Genomic DNA, 6000 nt, shown 5'->3' on the forward strand with positions numbered 1-6000 from the left:
TATCATTTGAATTTGATCAAGCTCTTCATCCAGTTTGTTCTGGAGCTGCTGGCTTTTTTTCCTGTGAAGTACGGCACTTCAAAACCAAACAAGAGAGGGCAAGTCCACAGCTATTTACTATTAGCGATGGAAAACGCTGACTGGGAAAACAAGCCCTGAATGCTCCCACGCAGCATAACCCCAAATCAATCACATATTCATCGGCCCCTTTCTTGGGAACTGGGGCAGAAACCACACACCTGCGCTTGTTGGCAGTAAAACCGCAGTTGCGATTTCTTTTCCTGTGAAGTGGCGAGCCGCTTCAAAAGCGCCGGCTGGAAATTTCAAAAGCCGAACAGGTTCAGGTTTGGAGAGGCTGTTAAAACTAATGTTATTAATTTTTTTTTCATGATATACTGTAAATTAAAAGCACACAAGACATCAATCTTGCTTTGAACAGACGAGATTTACAGTAAATGATCACAAGTAGTTTACAGTGACACACGGGCCTGGCTCAGAGCCGGTCGTGCGTTGGTTTTAGCCAAGAATGACGATGAAAAATGAGGGGAAAGCTGGCATACTTTATGAGCAGTTAGAGGAAGAGCTTCTAGCATATTTACCATCAACTTCATTGATTATCATACACCTTTCTGTCATAACATAATGGTGACACATGCAAATGCTGCTGGGTACAGACTTGCATTTGAGACATGAGCCTGATTTACTTGTAGTCCTCAAAATGGACCCTAAACAAACATCTGCAGACGTACAGTGTGCAGCTTGGGTTGTCCCCATTCTTCTCCCCTCTTCACTTCAGTCTCCATCATCACCTTTCTTCCTCTCTCTCTCTCTTATTCACGACGTGTGTAACTGTAGACAGACAATGACAACTACGCCATCAGCTGCCTAAACCACAGCCATGATTACACCTCTGACAGAGAGCGGGGACCTCCCCCTTGTCAGTCAGAGCCACGGCGGCCGCTGCGAAACACCTGGACGAACGTCTCGGAGGTGACGAAAGGCTAATGTGGCGGTGAAGTGTGGCGCCGCATCACTGGCACACCCTCACGGCCCTGTAATCTGGGGACGCAGAGGGAAGTGAGTGGCAGATGGACTTCCTGAAATGTCAGCTTTGCGGTTAGGCAACATATTTCCCGTTGTCTCCTCCTCCTCCTCCTCCGGGGACAAAATGTATGAGACAGCAGCTAGAATCTGGACAGTATGAAGGCATTCAAAGACGATTGTTGGTTTACAAGCTCTTTTACAGGACCAGAGGAGCTGCTCCCATGAGTTACAAAGGAATGTATAACATGTAAAGACTCATGTCAATGTGTAGCATTGACTCATGACCTCCCTTTAAACTTAAACACAAAGGTTGTTTTAGTTTTACTAGGTCTAGACGTTGGACCGCCTTAAGCTTTGATTACAGCACACATTCTCTGTGGCTTTGTTTCCATAAGCTTCTCCAATGTCACCAGATGTATTTCCATCCAGTGTTGCATTAATTTTTCACCATGATCTTGTATTGATGATGGGAGAGTCTGACCACGGCACAAAGCCTTTTCCAGCACATCCCAAAGATTCTCAATGGGGTTAAGGTCTGGACTCTGTGGTGGCCAATCCATGTGTGAAAATGATGTCTCATGCTCCCTGAACCACTCTTTCACAATCTGATTCCCATGAATCCTGACATTGTCATCTTGCAATATGCCCGTGAACATCAGGGAAGAAAAAAATCCATTGATGGAATAACCTGGTCATTCAGTATATTCAGGTAGTCAGCTGACCTCATTCTTTGGACACATAATGTTGCTGAACCTAGACCTGAGCAACTGCAGCAACCCCAGATCATAGCACTGCCCCCACAGGCTTGTACAGTAGACACTAGGCATGATGGGTGCATCACTTCATCTGCCTCTCTTCTTACCCTGATGGTTCTCCACTATCCTTCCAGTTTTTAATAATGCATTGGACAGTTCTTAACCCAGTTTTAGTTGTTTCTACAATCTCCTTCGATGTTTTCTCTGCTTGATGCATGCCAATGATTCACAATTCCGGGTGTTTATTCTAATAGCTGCATATTAGCAGAAAGCAGTCAGAATTAGGAATTCTAGGAATTACTAAAACTAACCAGGGTATGTCCCTCTCTCTCTCTCTCTCTCTCTCTCTCTTTTCCTTTTTCCCATCCTGTAACTTTTCCACACATTTTTCTCCAGGCCCCCAGTTGACCGTTCTGCGCCCTCCGTTTGTCTCTCTCATCCCAGGGCGGCTCTCTGCCAGTCACATTTCATATGCTCCCATGAATGAGGTTTGCCTCACCCCACTGGCACCGCCATCACGGCTTACGTTGCTAACACCGACTCCACAAGGCGTCCCCTCGTGTTAATTTCAGCGTGCAGTTCTTTCGGCTGCCAGCTTCAGGCTCCACGCTTGTTTCTTCCACTGACGTTAGCTTCATTAGCGCTGAAGCGCAGAGGAGAGGAGACATGACACTGATTCAAGCTCACAAGCAATCACAAACGCACAAAAAGTGTGTATACCTGTTTATATGACTCAGAGGGATGGATGGCATCTTAATGAAAAGATCAACACCGAGATACTTGAGTGGGTAAACAGACACTCATGTCTGATAAAATGCCGTTTGTGAATCACTGACATCTGTTTGTATCCAGAAAAAAAAAGTGTTGTGTAAAATTAATATCATACTTGACATTTACAATTTAGGAATCAAACACATGCAACGATGGCCATGAAACAACTCTATTAGGTACAGAGATCAAAACTGTTTTTCTACCGGGCTGTAAACATTTATTTCTGCTACAAAGTTGGACATTTTAACATAGAGGTCTAAGGGGATTGTTTTTTTTGCACTTTCGTGTTTTGCACGTGTTTTTCGTGTTTTTTGGTTCCTCTCCACAGTCAGACAAATTTGCTCCTTGCACAGTTGTCATGTCTCAAAGGTTAGTGTGAAGTCATGAATTCCAAAAGACACTGTCTGTACCTGTTTTGTTTACCGTATTAAGCCCTGAAAGCTTAAAAATGTGCACAGCTGTCATGAATAGAAGCCAAAAACTTTTATATTTATTTATGTATTTTCACTGTAAGTTACTGGGCCTTTCTGTGTGGAGTTTGCATGTTCTCCCTGTGTCTGCGTGGGTTCTCTCCAGGTTCTCCAGCTTCCTCCCACCATCCAAAGACATGCTGGTTAGGTTCACTGGTGATTCTAAATTGATCGTAGGTGTGAGTGTGAATGGTTGTCTGTCTCTCTGTGTTAGACCTGTGATAGACTGGAGACCTGTCCAGGGTGTACCCCACCTCTCGCCCGATGACAGGCCTCCTGTGACCCTCCTGTGACAAACAGTTACAGAAGATGAATGAATGAATGAGTTGGAGATTTTAACATAAAGCTCGTAGGAACTGACTTTGTTTTTTGAGCCAGACTCATTTGAAGAACTGCAGTTTTTGTCACTTCATTTTTCAGCCTCATAGTTTGCCACTTATATCTACTGTCTTTTCACATGCACCAATTAGCATCCTGCTGTAAATTTGGATCACCATTCAATACATGGCTGCCAGTCCAGTCGGTCCACGCTCAGGATTGCATGAGGCAGCGGTTACTTTTACACAAGCTCTGCATGATTTCTTAGTCGATAAGTTTTCAGTTCTCAGCATTAGGTTGAAGACAAAGATTTGGATTTTAGACATACAAGCTGTTATTGACTACAGTTACAAACAAAATGCAATGAATCAAATTAAGCGAAGCAAATAAATCAAACAAATACAAATGAAAGAACTGTAATTTCTCCCTTTCTACACATTTCAAGTCAACAGCATCGTTCAGAACGTGATCAAAACCATTTCCAGTCCGACAGTCTGACACAGATCGTAATGCTTAACGATGATGCACTCCATTAGTAATTGTTAAAAACATTTTCCTGTTACACAGCCCTAATGCTTCACATAAGCCCGTCTGAGATGGCTTTTGCAGAGATGTTCTTCAGAAAGAATCGTCCAACATATCAACCGCAGGCTCTTTGTATTATAACCTCTTGATTCTTGATGAATACAGCTGCTGACCTTGCACTCAGCAGTGAGCCTCGACAGCAGCTTTGTGTTATTTCTGGCTTAATGGAACCCAGTGTGCAGAATCAGCTGGAATTCTTGCATTAGTTAATCCATTCTGAATTCTCCTTCATTTTCTTCCAGAGCCTTCTCTGTCTATTAGTCTGAGCATTAGCATCGGCCCGGGCAGATCAGACCCACACCCTCCCTGTTTACACTGACACCAATGACTTGTCCCTCGCGCCAGCCCCCGCCGCCTCCGCCGCCGCCGCCTCCACACAGCCGTCCACACATGGAACCAATTCTGTCCGTGCACGGCACCGAGACCGCCTGATTGCTCCAGCAGCATCATCCAGTTAAACAATGTGTTACTAAGGCAACAGGTGGTGCTGGAGACGTTAGCGATTTCACCGGGAGCAGGAGTTGATTAGGAGCGGTTTACGAGGCCAAGGGGAGCTTCGGAAGAAACCCAGCAAAGATGACATCAGTGTCCGCACGTGCACATTATCTGGAAATAGAGTCATTGTGTTTGTCTTGGCCGCTGCTCGTGTGCAATTGCTATTATTGGTCTCCTGTTAAAAGCCCGTGTCAAGATGTGACATGCTGCAGATATCATCCTGCACGTGCCAGGAAAACTGTTTAGAGAAAGATTCAATGAGATGAATGTATTAATGTGTATGAAAGCTCTATAGGCTCATTCCTGTCAAACTAGCATTGCAAGATCACTGGATGGGATTAGTGTATTTACCCGGCGAGGACTACACGAAAAAAAAAAAAGAAAAAAAAAAGAAATGCTTTGGAAAAATACTGCATAGCTGCTATCATAAAATCTCCTGGCACTATGTCAAGGGTGTCACTGTTTGAATCGGATTGTAAATATTTGAGGACAGTGTGGGTTTTCCCCGGTGTTCCTTTACTTTGCTTTTATGCTTGGAATGAGGGGCCACATGTAGCGTCAGGTTTTGATAGCGTCTCCTTAAATCTAGGTTGGAACGCCACCCGTCTTGTGGCATGCAATACAAACACTCTGCTCCGCTCGGTGCCGGTGTGACCGCATTCTTTGACGCCAGCGTGTCATGCAATCCCCCGTATTTCAGCCTCGAGATGACAATAAAAACCCAATTCACTCACGCATGCACGGCGTATTTTACGGGCCTTTTAAAAAAGAGGTTGAAATGATACGTGACTTCTCTTTCCACCCTCCATTGTCTGAAGTGTCCTTGTCATGCGGGTGCTGTAACGATGCCATCACGGCCAGACCAGTGCGTGCTGCACATTGAGGAATTTTTACACACAAAAGTGAGTTGACTTTGGCTTCAAGCCCCGTTGATAACAAATACCGACGACCTGCTGTGACTGTTGATAGCCTGGGATTACAACACACCTGAACAACAGGAACACAATGGACATTCCAGTGCGTTTAATGCTTAACTCTGCCATTAATAGACAGATATGAATCGGTTTGAAAGGAAAGATTACAGTAGAGACCTGTGAAGTTAAAGAGGAGCTACTGTTTTTTACAACCTGGACCTTGTGTCTGGCATAAAATACAGTCGTTTACTCACCCATATATTTCGTGTAATTTGTATTCCTTCGGGAGATAATTAGATCAGACCATATAGTGGGAGTGACTGGGGCACTGAAACGCAGCCTCTAAATAACGCATTATCTGCTGCGAAATTCGTTCATTTCACCAATATTTGATAACAGGTGACTCCAGACTCAACGGGGAATAGCACTAGCGTATTATAACAAAATATTGGTGGAATGAACGAATTTCGTGGCAGATAATGCGTTATTTAGAGGCTGTGTTTCGGTGCCCCATTCACTCCCACTGTATGGATATACGCAGAACTAATTATCTACCAAAGGAATACAAATTACACAAAAGTTATATGGGTGAGTAAACGACCGTATTTTATGCCAGAAATAAGGTCCAGGTTGTAAAAAACAGTAGTT

The sequence above is a fragment of the Chelon labrosus genome, assembly GCF_963514085.1.
Source record: "Chelon labrosus genome assembly, chromosome: 5".
Lineage (NCBI taxonomy): Eukaryota > Metazoa > Chordata > Actinopteri > Mugiliformes > Mugilidae > Chelon > Chelon labrosus.